Source organism: Microcebus murinus, chromosome 6 (assembly GCF_040939455.1).
Source record: "Microcebus murinus isolate Inina chromosome 6, M.murinus_Inina_mat1.0, whole genome shotgun sequence".
NCBI lineage: Eukaryota > Metazoa > Chordata > Mammalia > Primates > Cheirogaleidae > Microcebus > Microcebus murinus.
Window position 1 is genome coordinate 24,258,145 of NC_134109.1, and position 14,858 is coordinate 24,273,002.

Genomic DNA, 14,858 nt, shown 5'->3' on the forward strand with positions numbered 1-14,858 from the left:
CTCAGTCTGAGTAGTGATGGCTTTATAGAGAGCATTCCCTTCCCTCTCACCCCCCAGGCCTCTGTGGAGCTTCACGTGTGCATTTCAGAGGTGATTCAATCAAAGCTGCTGTATCACAAACCTCCTTGGAGCGTGGCACCCAAACTCGAGCAAGGCCGGCAGCGTCCCTCCACCCACCCAGCAAGGGCTGCACCATATTTATCAAACCCCAACTAGCTGTGCGACTCTCCCTCACTCAGCTCCTGGGGCTCCAGTCACAGTTCTGCCACCAACCACCTGTGTGTCCTCGAGCAGGTCACCTAACCCCTCCTGGCCCTCATCTCTACATTGGAGGACAACCAGCCACGCTTTAAGGTTCCATTCAATCTCCGACATGCTAAGATTCCACATAGGAGAATGGACTCTCACCACCCCAAATGTTTCATTTGAAGAAATCCCAGGTTCCAATACTGAATAAAAGCTTAGAGTTCTTCCCACCCTCCAAGCCTCCTTCTGTCTACCCCTTATTTCCTGGGAAAAAGGACACGTCTTCTCCCAAGGAATCTAACATGGTACTGCTGTAGGTGCCACAGAGAGAACTCAGCAGTCTTTTCTTCCTTCTTAAGACATAAGACATGAGATGCCAAAATTTGCCAACTGCCTCATTACACCCAAAAGCTAAATCTGGAAGCTCAAAGACATGAGTGGCTGTTGTGGAAAAGTATTCATGATGCATCTTTAAGTGAAAAATCAGGCTAGTGTGACAGTTTCCAAAATGTGATTTCAGTGCCTGGCAGAGAGTGGGCGCTCAATTAGTACTTGTTAAATGAGTGAATGAACGTCTTTAAAAACAAAATAACAAACCCAGGATTGCAGATGCTTAGAGATTAGGCTGGAGAAAGATAGACATCAAAGTGCTCCCAGTGGTTATCTCCAGAGGAGGGAATTCATGGGTGATTTTTTTATTTTTTGTTTTTGGTATTTTCTAGATGTTCTATAACAACCATATATTATTTTGTGATAAGAAAAGCATCGACTCACTTTCGTAAGGAGTTAATTGTTGTAAAATAAATAAATAAATAAATGACGACACATACAAAAAAAGAAAAAAGTGACTGTCATCCAAACTCGACAGCCCACACATGAGGCAACCTTCTTACTTCCCACACATCCACCCCTTTTTGGAGAAAGTGTCCCTGCCTTCCCTTTTCTATCTTGATTTCAGGAATCTGCAGAGTCAAACTGTTGCTTTCAAATGTTAGCGTCATCAGACCGATAGCCCAATATAGAGGCAGCCACCATTGCCCCCAAACCTAGAGAAGGCCAGACAAAGAGCTGGCCCACCCCCTTCCAGCTTCCCCCCTTGAGAGAACCGCCCCTCCCAGCAGCCCCCCTTTCCTCCCCGGCCGCCATGTGCTGCCCAGCAGGTGAGGTCCAGGCAGCCCCACAGGGCAGGATGCAGAGAGTCCGGCATCCGCGAACCACGTCATCCCACAGACCAAAGCCCAGAGCCCGGGCTCCAGACTCAGCTCTGCCAGCTCCAGTGCTTCCCCTCGGAAAGCCACTGAACTTCCCAAACCCTCGCCTTCCTCGCCTGCAAAAAGAGGGATAGGAATTCCTGTTTATCTTAGTTGCCGGGGGGACTCGGTGAGATAATTTTCGTAAAGTGTTTTGCACAGAGCCTGGCATCTAAAAGGTCCAGATGTGCCTGGGATTGTCAGGACTTTCTTAACTTCTCTGTTTTTTTTCCGATCCTCACCTGTCTTTCTGGTCTCAGCAAAAATGCCAGTTCCTCAGAGCCGCCTCCCCATACCGAGATGGGATGTTATAAGAGGTTGCAGAGGTAATCCCTTCCCCCCCCCACCAACAATGCTCGCCACATCCTTAAGATGTGGGTCTCCCCCCCTGAATCCCTGTTGAACACTACCATTTTTTGAGCACCCTACCTTTAGTCAGTCAGTACCAATTTGATGGCAAGTAGATGTGTAGCCCAATTTCCAGATCTTGTGTCGTCTCGCTTTGTATTACAGGCTTAAGTTTAATCCAGGATAGCCTAAACGGTGCTAGCTCACTGTCTTTTCTTAGGAGTGAGTAATATTCCATTGTGAGCATATACCACATTTTAGTTCTCCCTTTTCAGGGAGAGGCAAAGATATACACTGTAACCAAAATGTCTAAAAAAAAAAAAAAATCTGCTATCAGGAGGTGGGCAGGTGGAAGGGGGGAAGTGGGGAAGGGTATATACTTACACGGTGGGTGCAGTGTGCACCACCTAGAGTGAGGACATGCTTGAAGCTCTGGCATGGCGGGGTGGGGGAGGGGGGCAGGGGCAAGATATGTAACCATAACAATATATGTACCCCCATAATATGAGGTAATAAAAAAAAAAAGAGGTTGGAGAGTCAGGCGGGCCTTGGTTTTACTCCCAGCCCAGACACCTCTCCATGCCTGGGTCTCCCCTTCTGTAACAAGGCAGCGATGATAACACCATGTCCCTCCAAGATTTACGAGGAAGATTAAGTGAGGTGATGCGTGCGCAACCCTTACAACAGGGCCGGCACATGGTGAATGCCTGGCAAATTTTCGCTGTCATTTCCCCCCCACCCCATCCTTCTAAATCAGCCCTTCAGAATTCTCAGAGTCCCCAGCACTTTTCCTTCAGAACACTCCTCTTAATGTGTGATTATATACTAATTTGTGTTGCCTAATATTTGCCCCTCCCCCTAAGCTTCAATTCCACGAGGGATAAACCGAAAGTCTCTCTCAACCATGGCTGTATTCCCAGCACCTGGTACAGTGCCTGGATATAGTAAGTGTTTAATAAATATCTGTTGGATGAGTAAATGACTGAAAATGTGAATAGAATATTAGCGTTGGCACGGATGAGCGCCACAGTCCCTTCCAGCTCTGAGGATCTCCAACTCTTCCCTATTTTTTGACAGCTTCAAAAGAAAAGTTTAAAACGAGCCCCAAAGAAGCTGTTTTGTCATTCCCCAGGGGAAGATTCAGGATGGTCACTGCAGACTGAACGCTCAAGTTGTACCAAGATTTACGCCAATTTTTTTTTACAACCTAAGAAGGGATTCTGCCAGATTTCTAGATTGGGATCATCCTCTCCTCCCTCAGGGTTTCCCATACATAGGACACTAAACAGCGAGTCACTGCGTGGGCAGCAGGGACTCAGGGCAGGCGAGCCAGCCTTCCAACAGACAGCTGCACCTGAGCAAAGGTGGCCAAATCTCACAGAGCAACAGGTGACCACGGCAACCGGTGCCCTCCCCCTTCCACCCCTGAAAAGAGAGAGGACTTCACAAGTGCATGGAAAAGGGGACATGGGGCCGGCCCTGGAGACCACCACCTCACCCAGCCACAGAGGGCCTTGCTTTCTCTGCAGATTCCCGGGTGCCACCCCAGAACTCCAAAATCAGGTCTGGAGGTGGGGCCTGAGAACATGCATGTTGCAAAAGCTCCCCTGGGCATTTTGATGCATGCCGAAGTCTGAAAGCTGCTACTCTAATGAGAAGGAAACTGATCAATACAGTATAAGCATTGCCCCGCTGGATACTGGGTATGTGTGAGCAATTACCTCCACGTTTCTAACTCTGGAAAAAGGGGTTGGCCCAGCCTTCCAACACCTGCTTTGCTGGAGCGGCTGTTCGAAACCACCAGTTAGCAAAGCCTCGTGGAATCGTCTGGGGAACTTTAAAATATACTGATGCCGGGGTCTCTAAAGACTCTGATTTAATCAGTATGAGGCGAGGCTTGGGTTTGGGGTTTTAACATGGTGATTCTAATATGCAGCAAAGTTTGGGAACTACAACTCTAGCTTCCATTCACCACCCAGCTCCAACCACCACAAACACCCCCGGACAGGCTTCTCCCAACCCCAAGCTGGGCCTGAGCTGCCATGGGCTGAGAAACAAAGTGACAGTGGGGTCCACACTGCAAGACCCTGGGATTTCTGGGGCCCAGGATCTGGCCAGAGGGTCCATCCTAAGACTCCAGGTCTTTATTTCCTAGAAGTTATGGGCGACGTGCTGAGCCAGTACCCACGTCCTCAGTGTGTCTGAGACAATAGAACACGGCTGTAAAGAAGTCCCAAAGTCCTTTTCACCAACGTTTTATCCCAGCTTCACCATTTACGGACTCTGCAACCTCAGGCAAGTTAGTTAACCTCCCCAAACCCCACTTTCCTCATCTGCAAAATGGGAATAACATCACTTAACGCTATTCACCGAATCTTCACAACTGCATTTGCAAAGCACTCAACTTAATGCAGTTGCTGGCACATAGTAGAAGCTCAATCTTAGCTAGTGAGAAAATATTGAATGGGATTTTTGGTCGCTGTTGGATGCTTCTTCCTCTTCTTCTTCTTCTTTTTTTTTTCCTTTAAAAAGGCTTGAACCCCTAGGTGGCTGTTTTGCCAACCTTGGATACTTTCAACCCCTCTAGAACCCCTTTTCTTGCCAAGATTTGCCAACTCTTCAACCTTGAACATGTTACTTCTGAGCCTCAGTTTCCTCATCTCCAGGGTGGGAATATCAAAGTGCCTACCCCTGTGTTTATTTAAAGAACCGCTGAGGGGCCGTCTGTCCAGTGCTGACTACAAGGCCTGGTGCACAGTTGACATGAACCAGCGATGCTGAGGAAAGTGGAGAACAACTGCTCTTCCCCTCCTTGCACTGAGTTCAGCAGAGAGCCCTGTCCGCCCGCCCTGGCAGCCAAGAGGTAGTGAAGATACCTCCCGAAGGCTTCTGAGGAGCCGGCAATTCCAAATTTGGACCAGAGGGAAGAGCAGCCCCAGCTCCCTGCCACCCTCCTGGGGTTATGCCGGAGAATGCTGACTCCAGCTTGGGGCCCCCTCGCCCGCTCCCCATTCGCCTCACTCCATTTAGCCCTGGCAATCCAATTCCCTTTCCTACACCCAGAAATCGATGTTTAATTAACACATTATTGGAAAAATAAACACAGTCTTCAATGGGACTGCAATGAAGCTAATGCAGCTCGGCTTGGGGGAGACCATCCCCTCAGTGGGGAAAAGGCTCTTCCCCTCGCCCCCGCCCCTCCACCAAGACAAAGTTTCTGCTTTCTCCCTGGAGCCCTTCGGCCAAAAAACCCCACTTGATATTTTCTCACTAGCCAAGATTGAGTCCTCCCCGGATCCTGCTTCTTCCCCCTGTGCGCTCTCGCTCCCTGGCTCTAGGCAGCAGACCTCCCGGCCCCTCTCCCCCTGGACCCTGTGACACGGATGTAGGGGCTGGGGGACAGACACGTTGTCAATCCAGGTATTGCTGCTCCATGGGGGAAGGAGAGGGCTCCTTCCGGACACCCCTGCCTCTACCAGTGGGGCGTGGATGGCCCCATCTCCTCCTCTGCAGACCAGAACCAGCATTCCTCCAGGGAAGGGGCCGGCAGCTGTCTTGCCCTGGCCAAGGTACTGGGGACCCCAGGGGTGGCTGATGGGATGAGGACCCCCCCCAAGGTCCTGTCCAACCCCAGACCTCAGGAGCTTATCTGGGAACCTCCCTCTGGGGCCTTTCCTCCCCCAGCCCCCAGTGGAGATGCTCCATTCCTGCCTCCTCTTCTCCGTGCTTCAGGGTGGAGGACAGGGCAAGGTCTCTGGGTTCAGGCCCAACTGTGGATCCCAGGCCTGCTACCTCTCACTGTGTGATCCTAAGCAAGCTATGTGACCCCTCTCACTGCTGGTTTCCTCATAACACCAATGAGGACGCCACCCCTCTACATGAAACATAGTAGAGCACAATGCTCTGCTAACAGCAGGTGCTAGATAATTGTCCCTCACTGGAATCTCACACTGAGGGCCAGGCCCTATGGCAGGGGCCAGGGGAGTGTGGTCCACCCAGGCCCAGGAACACAGAGTGAAGCAGAGACGCACAGATTTCAGGTTCTCTACCTTCTGCCAAGCACCATCATCCCAAACGACCTGAGCTCTCTCCCAGACAAGGTGCCTGAAGTAAGGAGGAAGGTAACTGAGACACCATGGGAAACAGTTTCCAAAGTGCCATCAAAAAGCATCAGAGACTGGCCAGGCGCGGTGGCTCACACCTGTAATCCTAGCACTCTGGGAGGCCGAGGCGGGCGGATTGCTCGAGGTCAGGAGTTTGAAACCAGCCTGAGCAAGAGCGAGACCTCGTCTCTACTATAAATAGAAAGAAATTAATTGGCCAACTAACATATATAGAAAAAATTAGCCGGGCATGGTGGCGCATGCCTGTAGTCCCAGCTACTCGGGAGGCTGAGGCAGGAGGATTGCTTGAGCCCCGGAGTTGAGGTTGCTGTGAGCTAGGCTGACACCACAGCACTCACTCTAGCCTGGGCAACAAAGCGAGACTCTGTCTCAAAAAAAAAATAAAAATAAAAAATAAATAAATAAATATAAAAAGCAGCAGAGCCACATCTGGGCCAGCAGCCCCCTCCTTCTCATCCTGCCATGCCTCTCCAGCAAGTCCCAGAGTCGTGAGCCTGACCACCTGGCAAATGGCCACCTCTTAGAATCAAGTTCCCAGACTTGGGGGACCAGGCAGCAGGCCCACGGAGGTGGTATGGTACGGTGGTTAGTTAAGACTAGGTTTGAATCATGACCTCATCACTTCCTACCTGAGTGACCCTGGACATGTCACTTAGCCTCTTTTGGCCTTAGTGACTTTATTTGCAAGACAGAGATGATAATAGTACCTACCTGATAGGACTGTTGGAAGATTATGTAAGATGATGCACGCCAAGAGCTCAGCATAGCATCGGGCACATAGTTAGGACTCAAATGTTGGCTAGTAGAAGCAGCTTTAGAAAGAGTAGTTAGGAGAGTAGTAGTAGTAGTCATGCTGGCAATAGGAACAGTCAGAAGATCCAGGTCATAATCCCTTGGAAAGTAGGGGCAAGTGGGAGTCTCACCAGGGAAAGGCTCTGCTCCCAGCCAGCCGCTTGCCCTAAAACTGGATTTCCCTCTCTAGCAGGCCCCCTTCTTCTCTCCGTCCCATTGAGAGAAAGTGGGTGATGTCATCTCAAAGAAGGACGACCATGTATTTTATCATCCAAATCAGGACACTTTTGAGAGTTGATAATTATACTAGGACAAAGGCCCAAACAGGAACCGTCTCCACAAACCAGGACATCTGGTCACACCATCTCAAGGTCATGCAGAAATGGCTTCATGGCCTGCTTCAAGGTCTTGGCAAAGGCAAGGCTTCGCTAGTTCTCAGAATCCATCTTGCTTTAGCCCACCCTCTCCAAAAAATTTCACACTCACACTTTCGGCAAAAATGTCTAACTCTTCTCCCATTCAAGGTCAAAGCCAACCCTAGAGTAAAACAGAGAAACTGGTAGAAGGCCTTCACCCACATTTCATGACATCATGCTCCCCAGCCAGCCTCTAGAAATGCAAATAAAACACACGGGCCAGTGTCCAGACCCATGCCTCCCTTCTTGTGGCCAGTCTGGGAGAAGCCACGAGCCCCCAGGTCATCAGGACCCAGACACCAGCTGCTTGGGGCTCTGTATAGAGCCTGCTGCATCCAAGGGTCCTGCTAATGGACAGAGCTACTTGAGATTGAGAAGCTTGAGCACCCCACTGGAGTCCCTTCCTCCAGAATGTTCAGAGGATGACCTTGACCAGCACTCAGTGACCTTGGAATGAAGCCCACCAGGTCTCTTCTAGCCATAACCCCCTGAAGCACCCTCCTCCAGCCTCCCTCTACTCCTGTAGGAGTCGAGTCTGCCCTCCTCAGAGACATACCTACTACCCACCCGCCTCGCCAAGCCCTCACTCTCTAGGACCCTGACGAGGGATGAGGAGAACTAAGAGGTGGCCTCAGGCAGTCACCACAGCAGCAGCCACAGGGCCCCAGACCGAGGTCCCACAGCCCATAGGCCACATGATGGTGGGGAAGGGAACTACCCTGGCAGCCAGGAAACCTGGATTCTAGCTTCGTCCGCATCAAATGTGGTGTATAATTCTGGACAAGCCATTCAACCTCTCCAGGCCTCAGTTTTCTCATCTGTATTTGGGGGCAATGAATAAGATCATGGATGCCTCGTCTCCCTTTTACCTCTAACAGTATAATATAAGGGTCACGTGCTTGGGTGCTGGAATGAGATAGATCTGAGTTCAAATCCTTGATCTGTCATTTCATTAGGTAACTGTCTAAGTCTCAGTCTCCTCCTCTGTCAATGGCAGATAATAATAGTATACTGCACTGAGTTGTTTAGAGAATTAAATGAGATACTGCATGTAAAAAAAAAAAATTCAGTGTATAACTTAATATACAGTAAGTACCTCGGAAATAACAGCCACATCACTACTATTACTACAACTAAGACAATATGATGACAGTGATCACTAATATTAGAGAGATCATGAAGGAGCCAGAGTCTCTCTACACCAGGGATCGAGAAGGCCTTTTTACTAAATTCAGAAAGTTCATCACTTTGCAAATCCTCCAGCAGATCTGGACCTACTGGCAGAGCTAAGACAGCTGGAGGCAAAGCTCAGCTTCCCCAGAAGACAGGTTCCCAAGAGCTAAAGGAGAAAAGAAAACTCTAACACCTAATGTCAAACCCATGTGGTTCTTTCCTCCAATCAACAAATTTCTTTTGAGCACCTACTATGTGCCAGGAAGCATCCCAGGCACGGAGAGAACACTGCAGTGAATGAAAACAGACGAAGTCCCTGACCTCACAGAGCTTGCATCCTAGAGGAGAAACAAACAAGATCCATCTTAAGTGCTTCCATATATAATATAATATTAAAAAGTGATCAACCAATTAAAATTAAAGGCAGAGCAAGAGGCTGGAAAGCAGCCAGGGGATCAGAGTAACGGGACTATCATGGAAAGCTGGTCGGGCAAGGCCTCTCCGAGGAGCACCACTGGAGGAGCAGCCCGCAGGACGGGGCTGGAGCGGTGGCACGCAGGGGCCCTGCCCGAGCCCAGCACGGCCACCTGTGGCTGCCCAGCCACGCCACCGCACCTGCTTCATCTGCAGCGCAGCCGGAGCTGGCCCTCGGGGGTCAGAGCTGCGGCGCGACCGTCCTTCCCCCAGCAGGTGTGTGCCTGGGTACACGGGAGGCGACCACAGCCGGAGCGGATGCACCGACTGCCACGCTTCTAGGTGGCGCGCACTGCAAGGGATGCGTCTCCTTTTGCGAGTCTCTTATCCACACTCGAGGGGTCACGTAAGGAGAGCACGGCCGGCCCGGGGATCCCAACAGCAATCTCTTTTCTCTGTCCGGCACAATAGTTCACCCCTGGGTGCCTCCTACTCCCCAGTTGTCCCCCTTCCCTGGCAATGACGTAACCCTTTCTGCCTAACTCCTCAAGGTCGGCCCCAGGAAGGAAGAGGGACGCTGGCAAGGTAAGATAGTCAGCAATTTGCTCTGAGGATCTTTTTTTTTTTCTTTTAGGCAAAATATTTTCCAATTTCACTTATAATTGCTAATAAAGAGAGACACACCTTTAGCTGAAGAAGGGAAAATGGCGTCTGGCAGTTAAGGCAGCCAGAGCCCAGGAGAACACAGGGGCTTGGGCTGCTGTCACGGCCGAGGGCGATTCCAGCTCCCCGCGGGCTGCAGCCTCCAACAAGGCCGCGCGGCCCAAGGGGTAGCTGCTGCCCAGAGAGCAGGGCCACCCTCTCCAGCTCAGCCCAAGGCTCTGGCAAGGCGGCGGGGGAAACCCTCGATCTCGCCCACCTTGTCCCTTCTCCCCCTTCGATCTGCATCCGCCCACCCATCCTCCCTGAGCCACCCGCCCACGGGCTCGCTCGGTAGACGTGGGGAATCTCATCCGAGGCTTCCTGCTGAACGCAGCAGCAGCGTCTCCCCCCTAACCCTCGCCTCAACTACCTTCAAGACTCTATTCCCCTCTCTCCCCCACGAAACACCCCTGCTTTTTGCCTCCCTCCTCCCCCGTCACCCCCACACACTTCTCCAGAGCCGCTGTATGTCGTGGGGTACGTACATATCCAACAATCACAGCCACACAGCACAAAGAGGCAGGCAGCCTCCTGCTTGAACCACACGCACAGTGTTGACAATCCCGTGTTGTCCAATTGGAGGCACGCCGGTGCTTGACAAAACACAAACACCCTTCCAGTCCCCACCCAAAAGGCAACACAAAGGCCACCAAGAATTTCAAGACCCAGCATCATCTGTAGAGCGGAGAGCTGGGGCAGACAAAGACATCGTCCCGTCGTCCCACGAACCATGACCACTCTCTGGGATATTCTGCAGTGCCCTCTGGCTTGACACAGCCCACTGAGCAGAGCGGTGTGCGCTGGCGTGTGTGAGAGCGCACACATGCGGGGCGGGGAGGGGGCCGTGGCTCCACCGTCCAGGCATCAGATCTCCCCAGAGGTAACCCAGGCAGACCCTGCCTTCCCAGTGTAACCTTCCTCCGACCCACCGCAAACATACATTTCATGGATGGTTAAATTGGATCATTATCACCGGGTGCTTATTTGGCAAAAAAAGATATATATATATTAATGTCTTTACCCCCAATCCAACCCCTTCTTTGTGAGGTTCTCTCCCCCGATGACTCTCCAACATGCTAATCCCATGAACTGCGACACACTACAGCTTTCAGGACAGACTAATGGCGAGGAGAAAGAGGAGAGCGGTTGCGGAGAGAGAAAGAAGCTCTAGCGTGACTGCAGTGCCTACACGAAGGTGGGGAGACGAGCATGGTGGAGGTAGAGTGGGGAAAGAGATGAAGGGGAGTGAGGCCAAACGAAATCAAGCCCTTGGGCGCCTGTGCATGGGAGAGGGGCTGTGTGTGCAAGAGCGTGTGCCCGTGTGAGTGGATGTGCCGACTCAGCCCTCCTATCAGAAGGCTGCATCCGTGTGGCATGTAGGAGAGGCCATCGCACCACTGTTGTGTTGCAAAAAAAAAAAAAAAAAGAAAGAAAGAAAGAAAAAATGGGGGAAAAAAAGAGCCGCAGAGCCATCAGAATCAGAATTTTCTCATGGAGACCGAAAGGGCTGGAGGAAGGGGGGTGGTATAGGGTAGGGGGAGCGGAGCGTGGAAATAGAAGGCAAGATCATGGCAGAATTAGGGGAGGCCGGAGGGGGAAAATTGGTAGTGGGGTGGAAAAAATTGCACGCACACAGAGACACAAACACACACAATACCCAAACGCCAACCCCACTGCTCCAGCGTTCATCCAAGACTGACAACCCGTCCCCCATCTCTCCGCTGGCTCGCTGTGCCCCCAAAGCTGGTGCCGATGGATTTCTGTATCTCAGTTTTGCAGCAGTGGGCTAATTACAACCAAGCCCCCTCACCAAATTAACCCCTCCCCTCCCTCTCTTTTTTCCCTCTAAAAGGCCAATTGAAGAATAATGTGTTTTTAGAGATAATGGATTTTTTTTTTCAAGGAGCGAGAGAAAGGGGGATGCAGGACAGAAATTCTGCAAACCGGTGACTTCCGACCTCACCTCCGTCTCCCCTCTCGTCCCCATTTGCTGTAGCATCTAAGCTACCATCCCTCCGACCCACCATTCCCTCGTCCCCCACCACCCCAAAGAAAAGACCTTCCTACCATGCAATCGACAGACACACCAACCGCCACCCAATCTCAGTAGCCGATCTCAAAACCCCAAGCATCAATCCACCTCGATACATCCTTTCCCTTATATAAGCAGCAAATCATCAACATAGTCAGTAGAAACGCAGCAATAAAAAGAAATCAACAAAAACGGAGACCAGACCCCCATCAAATACCCAGTAATTAATAACAGGGAGCTACCAGAGAAGCAAAGACGTAGTTGTCCCTCAAAATCTACAATCCCTTTCATTTCTGGCCCCCTTCTTAAGAAGCAATTTTTTTTTATAATTATTATGTCAGTAGAAAGGGCCAGAAAGCTCCAGAAAAGGACATTCGCACAGTCCAGTTGTTTTAAAAAAAAAATTAACCCAGCCCTGTTGCTCACTTTAATAGCGAACTTCCAGCGTCCAGCCTTTTCCCCCTCTTCCAGAAGGAAGACTGACTCGCAGGATGAACCCCAGGCTGCAGAAAATGGGCCAAGAGCCCTTACTCCGCTCCCCAATGAGAAAAAAATCAAACAATAGGAATATCTCTGCACAACCAGCACCCGTCTGAAATATCGTTTGCCCCGATAAGACTTAGGCAGATTAAGCCCGAAGATTAAAAAAAAAATACCAGCCTTGCTTCGTCTCTCTCTCTTGCATCCTTCCACCACGTACCCAGTAGCCCTTAGGTAAACTTGCCCATCAGAACCAGCGGGACCATTTTAACTTGAAAGGCGACGCAGAAGCCCTTGAACGATGAAGGGAGGCTCTACTCAGAATGGCAAATTAATAAAGGGCTGGTTCTTCAGGCTCCCCAGACTAACCTCCAGGTGCCCCCAGATAGACTATCCTGGGTACCAAGTCACCCAGCGCGCTGGGAGTTCAAATTTCCATTGGAACCTTCATCACAAAGGCAAACGGTCATCTGACCCCCTGAAACTACACCGTCCTCCAGGTGTTGACAAGCAGTGCCCTCTCCCTCCCAGGGCCTTCCACAGGAGCCAGGGCAGAGAAAGAATTGAGAATGTCGAGTGTCTCGTAGTAGGAAAAGAAAAACTATCTCCCCAAAGCGGGGATAACCGGGGGAAGCGGGGAGAGGACAGCTCTGGATCACCAGCTCTCTTCTTTGGTCTCACTGTGCCTTGCTCTATCCTAGGTTAGCTCTCCATGATCTCTGACCTTTGCATTTTTTTAAAAAAAAAATATTAATAGAGATCAGAAAAGAGGAACCTTACTTTTCCTAAACCCCAATAACAGCAAAAATATAATTTTCTCATTGCATGCGATATTTCTACATCCAAATTAAAAGAGACAGGCATCTGAGAGAGGAAGGGAAAAATTTATTTTTTTTTAACAAGTAATCACAGGGCAAGTCACCTGCAAAGCAGCCGAGCCCTTAGGTTGGTATTACATCACTGACCTGGGAAGGGATGGGGGGGTGGGGGGACAGATTTTTTTTTTTCCTTGTCATCAGGATGATGTTTCTAAAGCAGTTAAGTTTTGTGGTTAAAAAAGAGAGAGGGAAAGAGCTGAAACTCTGGGTACAACACAATGCCTTGAAAAAACAATACATCGAACCAGCCTTTAAGGTCGCTGAGAGCTTGCAAAACCCACAGTGCTTACACAGAGTGGAAGTTTTCAGGCAAGCCTGCTACTAAATCATTAATATAAACAAATGGAAGGCAGAGGAGGAAGATTCCCTTGTAACTGATCCAAACAGGAGCACACGCGCGCACACACACACACACACACTCCTTTTTCACCTTCTCTGAGTATGCCCACCTTCACAACAAGCTAGCAGGAGTCCAACCTCAATTTTCAGACTCAAGAACCACCTCCTCACACCCCCTCAAAAAAAAAATCATACACATACACACACACACTTACATACACACCTCAATTCTTCAACAGCTGGGGAAATCTGTTTCAATTCAATTTTATTTTTTTGTGTGATCCTCGGAGCACCCTTCTCTTTCTTATTGTAACCAACCCCTTCCCCAGAAAGAAAAAAATGAAGGGGAAAGTGGCTACAAAATGTCAAGAAAGTATCTGCCCAAAATGAAGTAATGGGCACATATCATTTCAGAGTAATGATCCAAGCATATAGGAGAAAGACTCAAAAAAAAAAAAAGAGCGACATCTTAAACATTCTCTGACTTTTCCAACATCTGGAGAAGGACCCAACTTCCAGGAGAAACTGAAGGAAGAACGAGGCGGTTGAAAAGCCGTTCCCACAGTCAGCCGAGGCTTTCGGATACAGCATCCAAAAAAAAAAAAAAAAATCTAGGTTGGTCGCTCCCAACAGAAAACTTCTACCCTCTCAGGAGCAACCTCTTCCCAGAACGGACAAGAGCCTTGAGTTGTTTCACATCCTGCCTGCCTTCCTTTCCCCGCAAACCTTACCTTTCCAGTTGAACAGAAGATTTGGGATCTGTTTGTTTGATGTTTAATCAACTGAGTTTGCTGGGTATGTTTCCTCTTTGGGAAGGTTCAAATTCCAGAATCTTTCTCTCTCCTTTTCTTTTTTGCTCTCTCTTGGAGGGAGTGGCAGGGAAGGAGGGAGGGGGTGCCGGAGGTGCGAAAAGCAGGTCCTTGGTGGCTCCAGATGCCAGCGGCTGCGAGCAGGGAGGACAGGATGCCGCTCCCTCTCAGTGAGTTGCATGCAAGAGGAGATGTGTAGGGCTGAGCGCTGAGCCTGAGACTGCCGGAGGAGCCCAGGAATTTCACGCACTCCAGAGCCGGCCCCTCCCTCTCCCACACAGACCCCGGCATTTAAAGAGACAGCCAGGCCGCCTGGCTCAGGGCTTCGCCTCCTCCCTGACTGTTTTGCAAACAGCTGAGAAGATAGAATCAGGGAGGGGCGCTCCACAGCCCCTTATGTCTAAGAGGCAGTGACCAAGCTCAGTTCTCCCCTCATCGCAGCCTAAGAAGAGAGTTCACCCCCTAGAACCAGAGCAAGACTTCAAATAAAGGCAAAATCTTCATTTACAGAAACTGCAAACTGAACCACTTCCTCACTGCTCAGGATGTGTGCGTGTCTCATTTCAGACTGAGGGAGTGGAGAGGATGCTAGCCTACAGGTGTGCCTCAGTTTCCCCGAGTAGTTGCTCCTCCTTGCAAAATCAGGGCAATCCTTGAGCATCTTGTAGAGGTCAGGGCTATAACTAGGACACAAATCCATTCCTTCAACAAGCACTTTGCCTGCTTAGGATGAGGCACCCAGCAAGGGGCTGAGAACATAGACGTGCAGGTGACAAATGGGGCTCCCCCCAAGGGCCTCTAGCAGGAAAGGCACAACCAATCCTATCCCAGGGGGCTGCGGGCTAAGAGAGACAG

The 14,858-nt window shown here is 50.3% G+C and overlaps 1 protein-coding gene across 17 annotated transcripts in view; it reads right to left on the reverse strand.

Moving 5' to 3' along the window:
• Window positions 1-14,222, reverse strand: part of NRXN3 (neurexin 3) — a 1,566,790-nt gene extending 1,552,568 nt beyond the window's left edge. For all 17 annotated transcript variants that reach the window (XR_012919693.1, XM_020286124.2, XM_076003826.1 and 14 more), the window contains exon 1: window positions 13,926-14,222. The gene's annotated coding sequence lies outside the window, so the exon portion shown is untranslated. The remainder of the gene's footprint in view (window positions 1-13,925) is intronic.
• Window positions 14,223-14,858: the final 636 nt, after the last annotated feature.